Source organism: Pipistrellus hanaki, assembly GCF_964339955.1.
Source record: "Pipistrellus hanaki genome assembly, chromosome: 3".
NCBI lineage: Eukaryota > Metazoa > Chordata > Mammalia > Chiroptera > Vespertilionidae > Pipistrellus > Pipistrellus hanaki.
Genome location: NC_140505.1, coordinates 62778342 through 62800914, shown reverse-complemented (window position 1 = coordinate 62800914; position 22573 = coordinate 62778342). Strand labels below are relative to the sequence as shown.

Sequence of the window (22573 nt, the reverse complement as noted above, 5' to 3'; positions counted from 1 at the left end):
AAATGTATAGAGGATACAGACACATTGGTCATTCCTGAAATGAAATATTACTTCCAGAAAAATAAGAAATCAGGAGTCAAAAACACTAGATACTGGGAGGGTGAAACCAATGGAAAAGAATGAGGATACTGACCAAAATATATCAATCTCTGCAAGAGATCAATGACACAAATCAATAACTTAAAATAAATATGAGCATTACGATATAATTTTATTTAACCAAGTTATTAATTAACTGGAAAGGAACAAAAAGAAGACCAAATATTATAGGTATGCCCCGTAAGGTCTGGGTGTTGGAGAATTCCAGCTCTTGATGTAGGGAAGGTGATTCCCTGTCAGTCACACCTGGGAGCAGGTCATTGCAGAATGGGTATGGCCACTACAAGGGCCCCAAATCTGAGATACATAAGCTAATGAACAAAATAATCATCCCTCTTTCTTGCGGCTAGCACCTGATTCCAGGTGTCTGGGGCTCTCATACTCTGCACTTACCCACAGTCATGTGGACCAATGCACAATGGACTGATGGATTACAACTAGCATAATGCTGTACTGGTCTCACCTCCAGCGTGGAACAGAAACTCTGGACACTGATTGTGCATTTGCCTCTGCTGAAGCCCCAGCTGCACCTTTCCCAGGACTGGTTTAAGGGAAACTGAACTTTGCAACCCAAGAGATGTAACTCCCCACAAATAAAGCTTTCTACCAGTTTCATCCACCCATGGGGGCTCTGGAAATTCTTATTCTAGTGGTACCCAAAAAAACTCACTTCCACTAGTTTTGATGGAGAAAGTCAACCCATGTGATTCTCTGATAACAATTATACTTAAAGAAATAGGGGATATATTTGCAATGTATAAGCTAGAAGTTATAAAAAATAATAATTGGCAATATTTGGTATGAGAAATATAATTAAGTCAATATCACAGTATATATGATAGCTGGGAGAATGAATAAGTAATTCAACATATTAGTGATTTCAAACTAAGCCATATATAAAAAAAATTCTACTTCAAGGAAAATGACTAAGAGTTGGAAAACAAGATAAAAGACTTTCTTTTGATCCTAACACAGAATACAACACAGAATACAAATGTGAGGCTTATAAAAAACTAGAGGTCCAGTGCATGAATTCATGTATGGATGGGGTTCCTCAGACTGGCCAGTGATCATGGCTGATTGGGACTGTCTTGCTTAGTCCTGTTAGGGCCAGATGGCCGAGGAGAGGGATGGTGGAAGGTTGACTGTGGGAATGCACTGACCACCAGAAGGCAGATCCTGAGATGAGCATCTGCCCCCTGGTGGTCAGTGTGCATCATAGCTATATGCTGGTCATCTGATCATCTATCTGGTCATCCGGTTGTAACAGTTGCTTAGGCTTTTATATTATGATAGAACTTTTATCAATCTAAAAAAAAGTCTCAACTAGTTTTAATAGGTAAATGCCACCAGAATATTTTCCTTACCATAATGCAATCATATTTGATATTAATAAACAAGGAATTTAAAAATACTCTTACAGACTTGAAATTAAATAGCGTATTGCAAAATTAACTTTCAGTTCTAAAGGGAATTCTAAAATATGTTATATAGTGCTTAATACTAATAGGTAGGAAAAATATTACAATGAACTTTTATGAAAAAATGATGCAGTTCTTAAAGGAAATTTTATAGTTGTAAATGCATTTTGGGGGAAACAAAAATAATTACAAGTAAACCAATTAAACAAATAAGATTAGCATTTAACTTGGGAATTTGCTAAAAAGGCAAACCTAAAAATTAAATAAAGGAAATAATAACATAAAGCATAAAAATCAATGCAATAGATGAAAAAAGCAGCACCAAAAGAAGTTTTTTTATTTGTTTGTTTTTAAAAGGATTTGTATTTTGAAATAACCAATACAGAACACAGACTTTTGGCAATATAGATGAAAGAGAAAATAATCAGTATAAAAATAAACATAATAGAGAATTGAAAATGTTTGGATTATTACCAATACAAGAAAATGTAAAATTATTGTGTTTTAAGGATAAATATCTGGATGAAGCAAGATATTGTATAAAATATTAACTTGTTCATATAAAATGTATTACCCCTGAAAAGTGTGGCTTAGTTGATTGGGCATTGTGCCATGCATCAGGAGGTTGCCAGTTTGAATCCAAGTAAAGGAACATGCCTAGGTTTCAGTATCAATCCCTATTGGGGGTCATATAGGAGGCAGCAGACTGATGTTTCTCTTTGACATCAATGGTTCTCTCTCTCCTCTCCCTTCCTCTCTGTCTAAAAGTCAATAAAGTATTATTTTTTAAAATTATTAGACAAGTTAGTATGTAAGGAATTTCAATACTAGTAAAGAATACTCATGCACGTTTTATTAGTGTGTTCTGAAAAATTTTCAATGAGTGATTATTGCCATCATATTTAGCTTGTTCCAAAATAAAGAACAAAAAGTGAGGGGAAAAATCAATGATGTCTTTTATTTATAAAATTAAATATGAAATGTTAAATTAACTATCAGCAAATATTAAAATATAAATCTGATCAAAAAGATGTTTTTTATTTAAAAGACAAGGAGAATTAAACTTTGAAATATGCATTAATATAATATTAACCACATTAATATTTAAAGGTAAAAAATAGTATAATTACAGCATGGCCAGTGTGTCTCAATTGGTTGAGCATTGTCCATATACCATAAGGTTGCAAGTTCAATTGCTGTCAAGGCTTATGCCCGGATTGAGGCTTGCTTCATCCTCAGTAACGGGTGTGCAGGAGAAAGCCGATCAATTGATATTTCTCTCTCATCAATATTTCTATCTCTTCCCCCCTTCCTTTCTCTATTAAAAAAATCAATAAAAGCATAAAAATAATATGGTTACATCAATTTAAAAAAGCATTTGGAAAATTCAATACCAATTTACAATTAATCTTTTAGAAAACTGTAAAATGTAGGACAATCCCTGTACTTGAATAAATTTACATATCCTCAGACAATTCAGACCTTTGCACTTATATAGCTGAGCTATGCATTTATCCCTGGGAATAAAACAAAGATCCTCATATTTACTACCATTGTTAAACCAAGACTGAAGATACTGGCCAATGTTATGGCTGGGGGGAGAGGGTTGCAGGAAAAAGGGTGATGTAAACATTACAAAAGATAAAACTTTATTTTTTTATTATATTATATTCTTAAAAATATTTTTATTTTTATTTATTTTTAAAAAATATATTTTATTGATTTTTTTACAGAAAGAAAGGGAAAGAGAAAGAGAGCTAGAAACATCGATGAGAGAGAAACATCGACCAGCTGCCTCTTGCACACCCCCTACCGGGGATGTGCCCACAACCAATGTACATGCCCTTGACGGGAATTGAACCTGGGACCCTTCAGTCCGCAGACCGACGCTCTACTACTGAACCAAACCAGCTTCGGCTCTTAGAAATATTTTTAAAATCAACACCTAAATTATAAAAATTAATAAACAAGGTTAGGAAAATTACTATGTATAAGGTTCACTTATCAATTGTGTTATCTACATTTTTATATAAGCAAATAATGATAGAATATATAAATGTTAAGATGCCATTGAAATAAATAAAATTACAAAATCTCTATAGGTGTACAGGAATGAAATTAACCCTAAAGAGACAAGCCTTATGTACTTAATTTTCAAACTTCAGTGAAGTTCTTGGGAAATATATTTGTACTATTGGATGAGAAGACTCAATATTATAAAGATGTCAATTATCCCCAGTTAGCCCTCTAGCCCCTGACATTCCACATTTGCCTGACATGTAATATTCATTTACTTTATTACTAAGTCTCCAAAAATATTCCCATGAAAGCATCAGCTCAAATTCAAAATCTCTTCATCTACATTTAAATCTTATGATCTAACTTATCACACAGTTTGGATGAGGTTCTTCTAGGTAAACCATCCTGGGGCACATCTTTTTATACCTGAACCTGCAAAACTAAAGACAATTTATCTACTCCAAGACTTTAGCATACAATGGTGGAACAGGTATAGAATAACAAAAGCAGATATTCTGGTTTAAAAAGTGGAAAAATGGAACATAAAAATGTCACCAGTCCAAAGGAGTTTTGAAATCCAGACAAATAAACCCCAGCAGAATTCTCTGATAAGTTTTCAAGGACTGGGCACAATCTGCTTCCTTGGCTCTTAGTTTCATCCTCCGGGCTTTTCTCTTCCTCCTTGCCACTACTGGCTCCATCCTCTGAGTTCTCCTACTTTATCATGAATTTTGTAGAACAGTTTTATCAGTTTGCAACTGAGTGGATTTGTCAGCCTGCTTCCTGCCAGTAAGTTCTGGGAGTCCAACAGCCTTCTTTTATTTTATACTCTTCCTTTCACTGTACTTCCAAGCTGACAGTGTATCCGCTGTTAAAAATTTCACAAAATTTTATAGTTATTTTTATAAATCACCAAGTTTTAATTCACACACACAAAAAACCACACTACAAGTGTTTGGAATAATTTCTTCTTTATCTTGACCTCCGACTGAAGTGACTGAGGGAAAGAGACCTTCAGTTTCTTTGAGGTCCTCTGGCTGGACTGAGATGGTCTGTGAAGCACAACCTTAATCTTTTGAAAGAGCCTTTCTATGACAGTACACACTGACCTTATGATTTTTCACAGTTTTTAGCAAAAGATTATACATGCCAAAAAAACTAAAAAAGAATCTGTAGGCTCTGATAGAAGTAAGTGACAGAAATTTATTCAAGGGTCTTAGAATTTGCAAACTGGAAACTTATTCAGGCCAAATCCCAGAAATGTTCCAAATTGAAAAAATAAAGGTAAAACTTCTTACAATAAAAAGTACATTTGTGAGAATTATCAATCCCGCAGTCTTAGTCCTAGGGTAGTTGTCAGTCAGGTATCTAATAGTTAGAATGATGAATGCCTGGTGGTCTGGAAGATGGGTGTCAGGAGGTCTGGTCACACCCATGGTCTGGACAATGCATGTCAGGTGAATGTATATGTGCGTCCTTTAAGAAGCCTGGATACATGAGTCCTTCAAGGGACAATTGAAGGGTTGGTTTCCAGGAGGTCCATATGCATAGCCAGTCATTGACAATAAGCTAGAAATTCAAAAGTTTACATGCCCAGGCTAGTTAGAACTAGAATGGAGTCTTTCTTTATGCCTCAACCTTCATAATGTTAATAATGTTAGCAGTGTGGTTAAAATTACTTCATTTTATATATTCATTTAATATATTTCCTATATTCACTCTTTCCTCATACAGTCACACCATCTATTTCTATATGCTATAGTTGTAAAAGCAACCACTTAATTTTATCATTTGGCTATCTAGATAGGCTGATAGTTTTCTAAATTATTATATACTAATTTCCTTTTTGTTTAAATCTTCTGTTTTCCATTTATAACCACTTTTTTTTTCATATTTTACTAGGAGCAACAAAGGAAACCTGGCCACACTTTTAACACTTTAATTGGAAATCTCATCAGGTCAATATTCAAATTCATCACTTATAGGTTTTGTTTTTCACATAAACATAGTAGACAATTTCACTGAGTCTTATGGTCATTATATAACAGTCTGCCCTGTTCTGAGGCCTTGTCAGCTGCATCTCCCCAGATTTCTACTGTCTATACCCCGTGACTCAGGCTTTCTCTGAGGCAACTTAGTATTACTTCATCATGCTCCTCATGCATTTCTGAACCTTCACTATAAAATGCATATCCCAGGAGGAAGAAGATGGAGACCAGCAAGACAGCAGGGAGAGAGAGAGTAAGAAAGTGAGGGAGTGAAAGGGGAATGTGTAGACATGTCTGGAGAGTGTGTGTGTGTGAGTTAGGGACAGTTAGATCCTGCAGGACTTTTGGGGGATGGCAAACTGGGCAGCCGAGACCCCACAGCCAATGCAAACACTCCCTGGTGGCTGGCACTGGCACAGAAACCATGCCATCTTGAAGGGCAAAACTTCTGTGACTAGAATTCTAGCCTCACTACCACCCAGACTGGCCTCAGATGCAAACTGGGTCCCTATGGACACTCTGGACAAAGTTCTACCACAGCTGCAGAACCAGGGACACATAGGTTCCAGACATCCCAGCCACAGAGTTCTGTGTCACAGAGAGCATCCTTCTCTCCGCCAGCTCAAGGCAGTGGCACAGGGCCTGTGTGACTGCTGGGGCATCCCACCAGGCAGCTGTGCCACCCCACCCCTCTAGCAGGTTAGGGACATTGATTTATCAGCACGCACATCTCTGAAGGCATCACTGAGTGCCAGTGACTTTAATTCTCAATGCAAGCAAACAGGGACTCTGTTTCTCGTTGCATGCACACGGGTTAGCTGCATGCATGGACTGATTCTTGACAATGTGTGAGGCCACAGTGAGCACCACTGACTTTGATTCTTGATGCGTGCATGCAGGGACTCTGTTTCTCACTGCGCATGCACAGGAACTCTGACTGTTGGCATGCAGACTGATTCTCAGCATGCACAAGGCCACACTGAGCACCAGTGACTTTGATTCTCAGTGTGCACATGTGTGAGGACTCTGATTATCTTCCCACATAAAAGTAGCCTGATTCTTAGAGCACACAAGAGGCCATACTGAGTGCCAGAGACTATGATTCTCAATTCTCAATTCTCGGTGCGTGCACATGGGGACTCTGATTCTTGGCACAAGCATGTATGACAGGACTCTGTTTCTTGGCATGTGTGTGGGGGGACCCTGATTCTAGGTGCATGCACTAAGCCACACTGAGCTCCAGTGACTCTAATTTTCGGCATGTGCAAAGACCCTGATTCTGGGCCCACACACAGGGACCCTGATTCTTGGTGCATGCACAAGGCTGCACTGAGTGCCATGACTGATTCTAGGCACAACATTTCCTTTCAAATGGACAAAATACATTAAAAAGAAATAAAAAGCATATTCCAATGAACTTCTTGTTCAAGACATCTAGGGTAAGCATGTCAAACTCAAAGGCTAACATGAGCCAAATAAAGGTTTAAGTTTATGTGGGCTGCAAAAAAACAAAAGCTTCAACTTCCATAGAAACTTTTGTAGGCCTATTTTGAAAAGTATACTATAAAAAAAATAAATAAATAAGAGCAAGTGCAATGATAAAATTAATGTTTTCTTCCTGATATGGCATCTCTTTGCTGCTGTTATGTTTCCTACTTCGGGGGAAATCTTGTTCACAGTGATTACTTTCAAAACTGACGCAAGGTGAATGTCAGTAATTCTGGGCCTGACAGCGGACTTATTTCCTTTCATAATTGTAAATAACTGCTCACAAATTATAATGGCTGGGCCACAAAAATATTCATTGTGTGCTGCATGTGGTCCATGTGTTATAGAAAACTGGAGGAGAACCAAGCAATACTTAGAGAGATGTAGTTACATTTATTACACACCGGTCCAGAAAAAAATGTCTCTCAAGCCGAAACCGGTTTGGCTCAGTGGTAGAGCATCGGTCTGCGGACTGAAAGGTCCCGGGTTCGATTCCGGTCAAGGGCATGTACCTTGGTTGAGGGCACATCCCCGGTAGGGGGTGTGCAGGAGGCAGCTGGTAGATGTTTCTCTCTCATCGACGTTTCTAGCTCTCTATCTCTCTTCCTTCTTCTCTGTAAAATATCAATAAAATAAATTTTAAAAAAAATGTCTCTCAAATTCTGGGCCCCAACATGCAGGAATTCTCCCTATTTATATGCCTATTTATATGTTTTTACCTTCTTTGTCTCCCAAATATGGGGTGTTTCTGGCCCCTTTTGCAAATTTTTAAAGAGCCCTATGTGTGGGGCCTTGAGACCTCAACCAAAGGCCTGGCCTGGTGCCAGCACTGATAACTTCACCAGGGGAAGGTTTATGGCCTCTCTGAAGTGGGAGTAGTCTTATTTTCCTTATTATTTAAACAAGCAAGCATTTCCTGAAACCAAATTAGCAGGGTTAAAATTTCAAACAGCAGTTTTTATATAAGATGGATGCTTCACAGGGGCTGCCAGTTTGACATTTTTGATCTAGGGGTTTCTTATTATCCTCATAATTTCCTACCCACTCCCACTGCCCAATTCCAAATGGTGAAACATGCAAAATCTCCTTTTCCATATGATAGAATCATTAGAGGGCTATATCACCATAATCACCATTTTTGTCCAGGAGATAATAAAAGGTGTGGGGCATTGGGAATTATCTTAGAATTCTGCCCAGTATAACTCACAAAAGACTAATAATGAAAAACCACTGTTTTCTACCTTACTTATGCAAACACCACATCCCAAAAATCCTTATGTCTTCTTATAAGGAATTTATATTTTTTTTATTTATATAGGTTATAAATTATAAATTGATTTTTTTTTATTTTACCAGAAGCAGTTTTAACTCTCTTAAACCTTCCCAGCTTATCCTTTCCCGTATCATTTTAATGTCAAAACATTCAAACCTGTAAAGAATTTTTGTGAGTTTGAGCCAAACTGTTGACAATTTTCCAGAAGTAGAATCTCAACGTATTGGGATAATGCTCCAGAGAATGGCAGTTTTTCATCTATTTTTAGACATTGCAATCAAAGGAGGAGATAGATTGCATGAAATCCATTGGTGACACATTAGAGAGGCGGGAGAAACAAAGGGAAGGGGAACCTCTGGGATTGGATAAAAAGTAAAATGATAGACAACATACTGAGGCAGGTGCAGGATAGTTAACAGTCCACAATTAACATGATAACACTAACAATCAAGGGACTTATGGTCTCCTGTACTGGTGTCCAGGGCATTTCGTTGTAGCCTCAAGGGTCTGAAAAAAGGGGAAGTTACAAATTACCCAGACATTTCAAGGATATGTTATCATAGATGCAAAAAAACAGATAGGCTCAGTTAAGGTAAAGGTTCCCCTTGTCAGTGAAGATACATGCCTACGAGGTCACTACCCACCATAACTGCTTTTACTTAAAGTTTAATTTCAGACCATCCTTTGGGGTTACTTTAAGTCTCTGAGTTTGCAAGACTGCCATGCAGGCCTTCCCTGAGCTTCTTAGGTTAGCTTGTGGCCCCTTTCATTCACAATATGTAAATTACCATTTGCTATAAATTCAAGTGTTACCAATTGGGGTTTCAGGCTGGGACCTCGGTTCTTCTCTTCCACACAGAAAAGATTTTAATGTCAATGAAAATTTAAAGTGGGGCTTATTGAAGATACACTTGAAACAGAGAGTGGCCCATTTGAGAGACAATGGCTCCAAACTCCTGGGTCATATGGTTTCAAAGAGGGATTTTTCTGGGTGGAGACTTGCATTTGCATTCAGGGATGATTGACAGAAAACGGTTATATAACTATATTCCTTCTGAACATGCCCTTACCTATAATTCATATAGGAAAACCCATGTGGGGGGTCAGGAGTTGGCGGGGGCGGGGGGCAGAGAGCCTAAACCAAAATGCAAATTTTATTATAATATTCATCCAAGACCCTAATAAGGTTGAATTGAGGTCATACCATCTTTCTCTGAGCTTGCACCAAGAACTGGCTGGTTCTGAACCTGCCTGCGTGTGGTATGCTGGCTGCTGCTGGGCTGCCCATAGAGAGGTGATCTGAAGGTAATGTTGGTCCAAGCTCTGTTCAGGCCAGGTGCCCCTCCAGCCCCTCATGCCTAACATCCTATCTAATACAAGTATTTTAATATCATTATATTAATATTTTCCTTACATTAATATCTTCCTTACATAAGAGGAATTCCTTTTTAATTGTCATGCTATTTTTTTTATCTTTAATTTTCATTCTTACAAATTTTCCCCCCAAGAGTTTTAAAGTGTAAGATAATCAGTAACCATCCATTCCAGGAGTGAGTCTCAGGCTCCAATCTGGGCTGACTGATCTGTAAGCTTCATTTGATGCAAAGACAACTTCCTGTCAATACTTCCCTGATACATTACTTTTTCGTCCTGAATTACATGTTTTGGTTCTTTATTTTGCTGAAGCTCATTGTAAAAAGAGCTTCAGCAAAATAAAGGGAAATACATATTTTTTTCTTCACACTTTTGGAAACTATAAAATGCATTCATAGTTTCATACCCTACCCCGAATTGTGGAAATTTTATTTTGTTGTCTTCTAATATCCTGTGTTACTATTGACCAATTTAATGCTGTTTTATTGTTGTTGATCTATTTATCTTTTGAAGTTTTTGTGACTGTTCTTTACCTCTGGTGTGATATCTCTTGGTGGGTTATTATGATGACTATTCTATAGGACTTTTAATTGTATGTTATAACCCAATCAGAAAGTTTTATCTTAACTAGGCAATTAATAGTAAACAGTTTGCATTCTAAAATTCTTAATTGGATACTTACTACTATTTATATTTAAGCATTGGATGTTTAAATGTAAGAAAACAAGTAGTTTCATGAAATAAATCTATAAATTAAAAGTTTCTAGAATCTTCCAATTATAAGGACAACTTTCAAGTATAGGAGCAGCATTGAACCAAAAAAGTCACACCTTAATTCAGACTGCAAAGAAAAATATACTGCATTTAATAGAGAATAAATTGTTTTCTTTGTGAATTCCTTCAGTTCTTATAAAAAAATAAATTTGTGAAAAAACGAGTAAAATTAATAAATATTAGAGATGTATAATGATGGAATAAATAGGATGGATTTATTATTAGAACAGTTTAGAAATTCTAAATATATATAGCTTGGCTAAAAAATAGTTAAGGAAATACTAAATTGAAGCTGAGCTAATGAAGGAAATGTAAGAAATAATAGCAATTGCTTGGTTTTGTGAGAATTTATAATCAGTTTAACTGAAATGGAATAAATTGTTATAAAAAATATCTGTGTTATAATAAATCTCAGAGTTTATAACAATTAAGGAATTTAAAATCACAATTACTTCTTTAATAAAATAGTGTTCATCTCAGTTCCTCCAGTTCTCTCAAGTTAATGTGATAAAAATGACTATCACAAAAGCATGTCATTTATTCCTTCTATTTAGTCAGGAGTTTTCATGGAGAGAGAGAGAGAGAGAGAGAGAGAGAGAGAGAGAGAGGAGTGGGAGGTTGAGAGGTGATGACTTTTTCATTCAAGCAGAACTTATATCCACATATATGGAGTTTTCTCTGCTCAATTTCTGAAAATCATTGTAGTGGCATCCTAAATGTCTATTTTAAAAATTAAACTAGGGCCCATAAAGTCACAAAAAATAAATCAATACAGCACACGAACAATGATGAAATCCATACAAAACGGCTCAAGTCTCAAAAACGAAACAACTTCTACTTTCTTGTGTAAACCATACACTGCACAGAATCCTATATAATAAAAGCCTAAAGTGCAGATTGTCCCCTGGGCAGTCATTGACCTGGAGTTCGAACAGGAGGGAGCAATGTGGCACTTGGTGGCCATTGGCGATGTGGCGCTGGAAGCAGGCAGCAGTGGAGGTATTGCTGGCCCCAAGGGACCCCAAAGACAGCAGGATGGTGGAGCAGGAGAGCCGGTGGTGCCAGGTTAAGGTGGCGTGCCAGGCAGGCTGTGGGGCACAAGCTAGGGCCCAATCTCCACAGGCCACCCTCAGGGACCCCACCCATGCACACATTTTGTGCACTGGCCTCTAGTTTTATATAAAAATGTCTTATACATCCTTTGCATTTTGAATAACAAATACATATTAATTGAATTATCATATATTTGTAAAGTACATAAGGTGTCTGACTCAATTCACAAACTTGAAAATAAAACTGGGCCTGGCTCTGGACACAGGTGATGCATTCATTCAGATATTTATTCTGTGCCATCAACTTCTTTGGGCCCCCTCGTAGGGGAAGACAGAAATGATCCCTGGGAAAATGGAAGAGGCAGGTAATCCAAAGGAAACAATATAGGATGATGTAATAGTAGCTTGAGAGAAGGAAATTTTTAGTCTAAAATTTAGAGAACACCATAGATAAAGAAGGATCACAAAAACTTCCAGAGATAAAAATATCATCAACAATAAAACAAGAATAAAATAGCATTAGATTGGTCAATAATAACACTGGATTTTGTTCTAAATTTGCAAGAAAAAAATCTGAATCTTGGACTGATTTATCATCAGACAGAAAACTACTATCCAATCTCATAAGAAAACATTCCAATACATACATTTCACTATTTTAAGCTGCTATAACTTATTTTCCCATAGCTTTAACTGTCTTAGTTTAGCCCTGGCCAGTGTGGCTCCGTTGGTTGGCTGACATCACATGCATGGGAAGGTTGCTGGTTCGGTTCCCTGTCAAAGCACATGCCTGAGTTTCTGGCTCCATTCCCGGTAGGGGGTGTGCAGGAGGCAAAGCTGTGCTCTCAAATTGATGTTTCTCTCTTTTTCCCTCTCTAAAAATCAATAAATGATTTAAAGATTTTTATTAAATGTATTTCTTTTAAAACAATTGACATTTTTTTCTGAAGTATAATAATGTGATTCTTAATATACTTTACCAACCTGAATTTCGATGTTGACTCTTTATATATTGGGTCGGCAGCTAAGTAATTGCGGATTTTTTAAAGAAAATCAAAGACAATTTTTTCATGGAACTAAATAACTTTATTCTGTAATGTATTGCCCATTTTGATCAATGACCTTTTGCCATCTTTCAGGCAGCATCATAATCCCACGTTCAAAAAACTTCTGGTTTTTATTAGCAAAAAACTGACTCAGGTACAATTTGACATCATCATCATTATTGAAATTTTTACCATTCAAGGAGTTTTGTAAAGATCGAAACAAAAAGTAATCAGATGGTGCAAGGTCAGGACTATATGGTGGATGTGGCAAAACATCCCAACCAAGCTCCATTAATTTTTGCCGAGTGACCAAAGATGTGTGTGGCCTTGCATTGTCATGATGGAATACAACACCTTTTCGATTTGTCAATTCGGGCCACTTTTCTTCAACTGCATTGTTTAATTTCGTTAGTTGTTCAATGTAGACATCAGAATTGATCGTTCGGTTGGGTGGTAAGAGTTCAAAGTAGACAATTCCTTTGTAATCCCACCAAACTGATAACAAAACCTTCTTTTGATGAATATCAGCTTTTGATGTTGTTTGAGTTGGTTCACCTGGCCTGCTCCACGATCTTTTCCGCTTGATATTGTTGTAAACAACCCATTTTTCATCGCCAGTTATCAGTCGTTTTAAAAATGGATCATTTTCATTACGTTTCTTTAGCAAATCGCAGCTGCTAATGTGTTGCGTTAACTGTGATTCTTTCAGTTCGTGAGGAACCCATGTATCGAGTTTTTAAACATAGCCAAGTTGTTTTAAGTGATTTTCAATGCATGTATGTGATACATGAAGCTTCTCTGCAATCTCACGTGTTGTACTGTGACAGTCCGAATTGATTATTGCTTTGATTAGGGCGTCATCAACTTCAACTGGACGACCAGAGCGTTTTTCATCTTTGAGTGAAAAATCACCAGAACGAAATTTGGCAAACCAATTTTGACACTGCCGTTCTTTTAAGGCTTCGTCACCATAAACAGCACATAACTTTTTATGAGCTTGCGATGCGTTTTTCCCTTTGAGGAAATAAAAAAGCAAAATATGACGAAAATGTTCCTTTTGATTTTCCATTTTTTAACGAACGCCAAACGAAAACTACAAAACAGATCAAAAAACTTTTTTTACTGATTAACAGCTGAATAGCCAACTATCAAATAACAAAATGTGTTTTACATTTGTACTACGTCTGCAAACCTAAAAATTCAACTGAAGCCATATATATGTGAAACCCGCAATTACTTAGTTGCCGACCCAATAGTATCTACTATATTAGACCCAATAGCAGGTGAGAAAAATAAGGTTGCGTTTAAGAACTTGACTAACCAGGTCAGTCTGTCTATAATGTCCATGTGGAAATACATGGAAATTGTATTTTATTTTACATTTCAGCATGAAATATAGCATTGGATTGTAGTTTTAACTTGGTGTTATTTACACTGGATTTGATTCCCCTGTGTGTTTTATTAAAGCCAAATTATGTTATAAGTGATAATTAAGAAGTCAAATTTTGAATTCAGAGGTGGCATTTATTTAAGTGACGTTGAAATATTTGTACCAGTGTTTGAATTAAAATCTAAAAGCATATTAATACAGCAGGGAATTGAATTGTAATATTTATGCATATTTAAATTAAAAATGAATCTGGGAGGAGAGAATGAGCTGGCGTCAGCTTGTAAAACATTAAAAAAGCATGAAAAGAAAGTTTATTGACTAGCTTGGCAATATTTGTGCTTTGGTTTGAACCAGGGGAAAACAAATCTTTATGCATTCTGAATTGGCTATCTGGAAGCCAAAGAAAAGCATGAGAACATGGTTTATTATAGATAGGAAGTCATAAAATCCATAGGGAGTATGTGCCCACAAAAAGAGGCAGCCATGAGGGTAAACTTTTATTATCTAAATGATTTGGGCCAAAACATTTTATCGAATTTTTTGTGTAAGATTAAATCTGTTGGGAACCTAGTTTGTAATCATTCAATTTTATTTTAAAGGGAGATAGGTAAGTAGATAGATAGATAGATAGATAAAAATACATATATAGTAACTATATGTCATATAAATAATTGCTTTCCTACTAATTAATTTTACTAATTATATATATACACAATAGGTGATTATTAAATACAAATGTTAACTTATTCTGAGTTAACCATTATTAGCATTTATGTTAATTGCCATTGTGTTAATTAGCATTATGTTAATTGGCATTCAATGCAGTGATAATGGCAAATTTAATATCTTTATTGATTAGGATTTAAACAATCTGGTATTTACAATGCACTTGTCAAAAACACTTTCTGCTTCTAAGAAAGGGATTGGCAAGTCATTTCACAAGTAAAGACTGATTTTTTCAGGAATCAAATATGTGAAATTACAGAAAAATATTTACCATGTGAATTGTTCCTTAAAGCACTCCAGATCAAAGATTTTCAACCAGTGTGCCACAAGAATTTTTAAAACGTGTAATACCTAACTATTTACTCAGGGGCACTAACCTCTTTTTCTTTATACTGTTGAATTAAAAAAATGACAACAGACAACACAACAATAGCCATCTGTTAATATACTTTTGGTGTGCCTCAGATTTTAGTAATTAGTTTATGTGTGCCATGAAATGGGGAAGGTTGATTATGGCTGCTCCAGATCATTGACAGAAAATACTTATGGTGAAGCACTGACCTGATCACTATCAGTATATGGGCCCACACACCCCATACTTAGTTGTGAAGGAAACAGTTCTTCTTGAGCCTATTTCACCTACTCAACTACCCTGGAGTTCTGCATAAATGTTACAAAAACTAGGGGCCAGGTGCACAAAATTAGTGCACTGGAGGGGTGTGTCCCTCAGCCCAGCCTGCCCCCTCTCACAGAATGGGAGCTCTCAGGGGATGTCCTACTGACAGCTTAGGCCCGCTACATATGGGGAGCAGGCCTAAGCCACAGTCTGGCCTACCTCTGCAGGAGGCAACTTGGCTGATCAGGGGAAGGCACCAGCCTCATCAACCTGCTGCTGCAGCCACTGCCAGTCACTGCAGCCACCAAGATGTTTTCATAAATATGGACTCTAGTCCCTTCACACACACACAAAAAAAGACAACTTTCTTTAGGCATTTTCAAAATGTCTCTTTCATAGGATATGACATTTCTTCCTTTTTATTTATTTTTTATCCTGACCTGAGAATATGTTTCCATTCTTTTTTTCTTTTTTTTTTTTTTTTTTTTTTTTTAGAAAGTGTGGAAAAAAGGGAGAGACAGAGAGAAACATCAATGTGAGAGGGACACTTTGATTGGTTGCCTCCTGCATGAACCCTGACCTGGGCCCCTGCCAGGGAGGAGCTTGCAACCTAGGTACATGCCCTTAATCAGAATGGAACCCAGAACCTGCGGTCAGCAGGCCAAGGCTCTACCCACTGAGGCAAACCAGCTAGGGCAGGATATGATATTTCTTGCCCCTCCAGCAGAGTACCTTCATTTTTTCCTCCAGGAGTGTGGTGGAAAACCCTAGATCACCTTCTTGGATTCTTATAACTCAAGTTACCAAGGACATTGCAAGTGGCAGCTTATAGGAGCTTAGCCGATGATCCGTCGGAAAAGGTGTTAACGCTCAAACTGGTTTGGCTCAGTGGATAGAGTGTTGGCCTGCAGACTGAAGGGTCCCAGGTTTGATTCCTATTAAGAGCATGTATCTTGGTTGGGGATACTTTGCCAGTGGGGATTGTGTAGGAGGCAGTTGATTGATGTTTCTCTCTTTCGATATTTACGACTATCTATCCCTCTCCCCACTTCTCTGTAAAAAATTAATAAAATATATTAAAAAAAGAAAAAAAAAAGAAAAAGAAAATTAAAGGTGTTTCCTCTGAAGCTCATGCACAGAGGACCCCCTGCATTGTGTCCACTGAACTAGGGGCATGTCCATGCATTGTGGGCACTGGGTTGAGGGACATAGAACATGGCCCAGATCCACATGCCCCCCAGGCTGGCAGCTAGCCCTGTTATAGGGGCCTGGCTGGGGGCCATGGACTCAGGCAGCCTCTTTACTCAGATGTACACATGCCATGTTGCTATGGTGATATTGGAGATGCTCCTGCCCCCTTTCTAGCTGCTTGGTGTGTGGGCCTACAGGCTAGGAGTGGCCTGGGTCCCAAGGATGTTCCTAGGACCCAGGATGCTTGGAGCATGCATATGCAAATTAACCAACATATTTGTTAGGTAAATTTGCATATTTGCTCTGATTGGCTGGTGAGCACAGAGGAGGGATGGTAAATTTGCATGTTTCTCTTTTATTAGTGTAGATGCAAGGCTTGTGATAATGATACAAGGCATTTGGGAGGGAGAGACCATGATACCTTGAGATTATAAAATACAAATAATTGGGCTAATGAAAATTTAAAACAAAAATGCAAAACTTGAGGAAATACATTCCAATGATGTTTCTATCTAGCTTAGAGGAGCCTGACCAAGATAAGCAGGTTTAAATGGAGCAGAGAGTCCTGGCCCTGGCCAAGTGGCTCAGTTGGTTGGACCATCAGTCATCCTCCAAACCAAAAAATTGTGGATTCCATTCCCAGTTAGGGAACATACCTTGCTTCCAAATTAGATCCTGTGTAAGGAAGGCAACCTATCCATGTTTCTCTCACAGTGATATATCTCTCTCTCAAATAACAATTAAACAAACAAACAAACAAACAAACAAATAAATGGAGCAGAGTCCTAGACAGCCTACAATTCAATGACAACTGTGATTTTAAGCCACTGAGACTTGGCATTGTTAGTTACCAGAGCAAATTATCAGATACTGTGTTATCTACATTTCACACTAAAAGGAACTAATACTTACAGAGGTTAAATAATGTATCAGTCATAAAGCTGTCAACTACTAAAATTTAAATCCACAACTTGATTCTTTAGCCTCTATGCTCTTTTGTCCTCTGATATATACAATCAACTTTCTGGTGGAGACAAAATTCTTGATATTCCTCTCATATATATGCTTTCATTTTAACATAGAATCCACATTTACACTGCTGAATATTTATCCAACTCTTCAGACAGGTACATGCCCTTGACCGGAATCAAACCTGGGACCTTTCAGTCTGCAGGCTCTATCCACTGAGCCAAATGGGTTATGGTTTGGGCAGTTATATGTAATACAAAAGGACTGATGCACAGATGCATGCACCCATGGAGTAACTCAGGCTGGCCTGCGTCCTCTCACAATTCGAGACCCCTCAGAGGATGTTGGAGGCCCAGTGCACAGATTCAGCCCAATCCCCACAGGCCAGACCAAGGGACTCCACTTGTGCACGAATCCCTGCACTGGGCCTCTAGGGCCTCTAGTATGCATAACATCTTTGGTTAACCTCTTCCTGCCCTCCCCCTTCCTTTCCTTCTTAGATTCATCAGTCTGTTCCATGTTTCCATACCTGTGCGTGAGTGTCTGCCTCCTGGTGGTCAGTGCACATCATAGCTACTGGTCAAACGGTTGAATGGTCAAATGATTGAACAGTCACTTAAGCTTTTATATATATATAGAGGCCCAACGCAAGAAATTTGTGCAAGAGTAGTCTTCTTTCCCCTAGCTTCTCTCTGGCACCCGGGACTTGGGCTTCCCTCTGACGGCCGATAGGCACCTGGGATCCGAGATTCTCTTGCAGTGCTGGCTTTGTCAGGAAGGTCCTCAGGAAGGAGGCTGTGAAAGAGAGTGCTGAGGGACTGCCTGGCTAAAGGAACCAGCCAGCCTCAATTGCCTGCCTTGGTAGGCTTTTATTATAACAGCAGTTTGAGATAAAGTTCATATTTTAGATATAATCAATAGGCTAAGTAATCTTGGAAGGACACATGTGTTTGTAGTGGCCCTTAAGCAAGGACACCAAAGATTAAGTATAAGGATTCCAGTCAACACCTAGGGGCTCTGCACATGCACAAACTTGTTTGGGAAGGTGAGGGAATAATTAGGAGTTCCACCTTTGGCACTCCCCTAAGTCAGAATTCTGATAAACAGGGTGGGCAGCCTTCCACCCTCTTCCCTTTTCTCCAAATGTCCTCCTTACAAACTTTCTGACCAAGTCTCATGCTTCCCCACATATAACTATGAAGTCAGTGATACCTCATGAGGCAGATATTAGAAAACCTCAGCATTCTTTCTCAGAAACATATTTAAAATTTTTTTCTTTGAGAACAATATTTTACAAATCTTCCTAATTTTCTTTAAAGTTTCAGACTCTAAAAATCCATATTATTCCTGGTGGTGATAAGGATATAGAATGTTACTAGAAGAAAATAATATTCTGCTCACTACCATTGATGCCTAATATAGAATATTTATCCTTATATGCTTTACTCTGTCTTTCCTATGAATATGAATTGGGTCATCCTTGAAATCTACAGCAAATACATCAGATAGATAGATGGAATTTGTTTTAAATTCCACTTAGAAGTGAAACTATTGGAAAGTTGCTTAGAGAGTAGATCTTAAAAGTTTTTATTACAATAAAAAACAGTTATGACTGTAGATGGATGATAACTAAACAAATTGTAGTGACCATCTCACAAAATATGCATATATATCATTATTTTGAATACCTGAAACTAATATTATGTGACTCATATCTCAATAATTGAAAAAATGGAATATATGCATACTAATTCTCTATCTCTATCTCTCCCTATCTCTAATATCTATATCACTACCTGTATATCTGTATCTATATCTAGCTCTGTATCTATAACTATATATGTTTATGTCTATGCCTATGTCTATGCCTATATCAATACTCTTTTTTTTAAATTACTCTACTGAGGATTTTGTAGAAGATTTTGTTACTCAAGTTGTATTGCTGCAATTGGCTCCCAGAAACCTAGGTGTGGCAATTCTACCAATGCCCCAGAGGTGGAGAAAATATCCACATACCTGTTCTGGTATCCAAAGGACTACTAATTGCCCTGCAGCTCTCAGATGCAAGCTACTTGGAACCTGATCTCCTGGCAGTAGCTTGGAAAGTTGAGACATTATTGGGGAAAAACTGAGAACTGGATGGTTTTGCCTAGAGTCTCTGTGTTGAGCCAGGAGACATAGCTGCTAGAAGTACCTTTGTGTCTTACAGAACTGTCTCTTTGTTCTCTGTGGTCCTAGGAGACTCACTAATATCAAGTTGCATCAGCTCCCAGGACTAGGTAATTTGGGAGCCAGCCCCTCACATGGCAGCTGTAGAACTCAGGAGGCTAGATGTGTAGACAAACTCCTTTCTGGGAGAAGCTGAAGTTTGGTGTTATTACTGGTGTGGGCCAGCGGAGAGAAGGCTCAGATAATTCCTCTGTATCTGTTTAAGCTCCTGGAGGACTAACTATGAGCCCTGTCAGCTCCCAGAAGCAGGTTGATTAGAATGCTGACCCTTGGACAGCACCTGGGAGTATTTGCACTGCAATCCCTTCAAGGGAGGAACTGGGAGCTGGGCATTTTTGCCAGCTTCTTCTAGGCTGAGTCCAGGGGGATAGTCATGAAAAGCACTGCTGCCCAGTTTAAAAATTGCATTTGGCCCTAGCTGGTATGGCTGAGTGGATAGAGCATCAGCTATTGAACTGAAGGGACCGGTTTGATTCTGGTCAAGGGCACATGCCAGAGGTGTGGGCTTGATCCCCAGTAGGGGGCATTCAGGAGGCAGCCAATCAATGATTCTCTCTCATCATTGATGTTTCTATCTCTCACCCTTTCCCTCTGAAATCAATAAAAATATATTTAAAAAATCAAACCAAAACAGCATTTGTGTTTAATGTGATCCTAGGAGCTTATGAATGCCATGCCCTTGTCTCTCTAAGGTGGTTGATTTGGGAGCCAGTCCCTCAGATGGTGGCCATTAATGTTGGGGTGCTGGGTGTGTGCCCCATACCTTCACTTCTCAAAGAGAAGCTAGGAGTTGGAGGAGGGTAAAAAGGAGTTGTGCTTAAAGTGTTGTTTATGGTACTTATATGTCAGTAACCATTTTGATATGGTAATTCTTTCAGTTGCCTCATGTGTAGGAGTCACTCTACTAGTTTCTGGTTTCTTCTTAAAGGAATTTGATCTTTGTGTATCTGAATATTTAGTGAGTCTGTGAAGGAGGAAAAGTCAAGAGCTAACAATCTTTGTTCTCTTTGCTTTTTAGTTTTTATTTTATTTGCACTTTTTATTAAGATATCATCTAACTCACTGAATATTTTTTCATCAGCCATGTTTGTTTATTAATGAGAAAATCAAAGGCATTCTTAATTTTTGTGTTTTTGATATACAGCATTCTTTTTTTTAAAATATTTTTTAGGATTTTCATCTTTCTGCTTATATTACCCATCTGTTCTTGCATGTTGTCTACTTTACCTATTATGGATCTTAGCATATTAATCAGATATATTTTAAATTCCCAGTCTGATCATTTCAACACCCCTGACATGTCTGGTTCTGAGGCTTGCTACCTACCTTTAAATTGTTGTTGTTGTTGTTATTATTATTATTATTTATTTATTTATTTGTTTTTTACTTTAAGTATACCTTGTAATTTTCCTTGAGAGCTGAACCTGCTTATTGGGTCAAAGGAAGCACTGGGAATAAGGTTTTAGTGATGTGGTCATGAGCTATAGGGGTAGTGGAAGCATTCCATAATCATGTTTAGGTCTCAGTCATTAGTGAATACATTCCTTTGGACTGCGAACTTTATGTGTTTCTCAGTTTTCCTCTCCCCATTTAGATGAAACAGGATAGCTAGATTAGCCTTAAATTGGGTATTAATCTTCTCTCCTGTGGAAGACTTCAGCTGACTGGAGTTGGAAATGTTCCTTCTCCCACATTAGTTAGTCTCTGATAAAGACCAATAGGTTAGGCTCTAGTTAGCTAATTTTTTTTTTTTTTTTTTTTGAGGGCAAGTCTTTTCAAGAAAACAAAGTGCTCTTGGGTTTTTCAAAATGGTTCCCTTTCCTTGTCCCCAGCTGGAAACATATGGAGATTTTTCTCCAGTTCTGTTTGAGATTCTGGAGATAAAGCCACAAGTGTTGGGGTCTCTTATGACTGTGTCCCTCTGGAGTTTCTAACTGACACACTTGTACCCACTGAGCCTGAACAATTCATCAGTTACAGTCAGGTTTCCCTGCTCTGCTGCTGGTTACTGCATGGTTTCTGCTTGTGAGTTTCTGCTCTGTTGAGACACAACTCCCTGCTTTTGTCTATTTGTCTCTCACTTCTTGGGGGAAGTGTTTTGCCCTTTGCCCATATTCTTCTTACCACTCCAAAAATAGTTATTGATTTTCCAGTCTGTTTAGCTTTTCACTTGGTGTTAGGATGAGTGGTGACTTTCAAGTCCCTACATGTGGAACCAAAAGTTGGGAGCCACCTCAAAACTTTGAAAACTACTAGTCTTCAATTTTGTTAGATATTTATTTTGCCATTATGTTTGATTGGGCATTATGCAAAATTTTAAACATATTTAATTTCTGAATTAATATACATTTAAACATTATATAAAAATCCCAGAATAAAATTATTGTCAATCATATTTTAGAAAAGAATTATACAAAAGAAATAAAAACCAAGACACCACTCAAATTTTTAGTCAGTGTACAGTTTAATGAGTGGCACTAGAAAAATCAAGTGCCACAGTCTACTTGCTTGTATGAGAAGAATTAAAAGGATTATTAAATGATTAAATATTATGTTTTAATCATCTATATAAATGGCATAATCACTATTATTCATCATATTTATTAAAAAGAGATGTATCAACTCAAACATAAAACCTAAAGAGTTATGGTGGAAAAGGTCATTTAATTTATTATGCTTTGGTGATTGTGCTTTTTATTTCTATCTATTTCCTTTACATACAGCAAAACATATAAACTCAAACAAAATAATTACTTACATTATAATTACAATTATAAAATATTAAATGTTTCTAATTTCACCCTTAATAAATGGCTGGAAATGTACATGTTCATATGTCCTCAAGACTATGATGATTTGTTTGATATTTTGACAGATTTACTAAAATAAAACATTGAGAGGGGGGGGGGAAGAGAGCA

At 37.6% G+C, this 22573-nt stretch overlaps 1 long non-coding RNA gene across 1 annotated transcript in view; it reads right to left on the bottom strand.

Moving 5' to 3' along the window:
* Positions 1-22573, bottom strand: part of LOC311618857 — a 61086-nt gene that overhangs the window by 16660 nt on the left and 21853 nt on the right. The window contains exon 2 of the long non-coding RNA XR_014794387.1: positions 8745-8795. This is a non-coding gene — a long non-coding RNA (uncharacterized lncRNA). The remainder of the gene's footprint in view (positions 1-8744; positions 8796-22573) is intronic.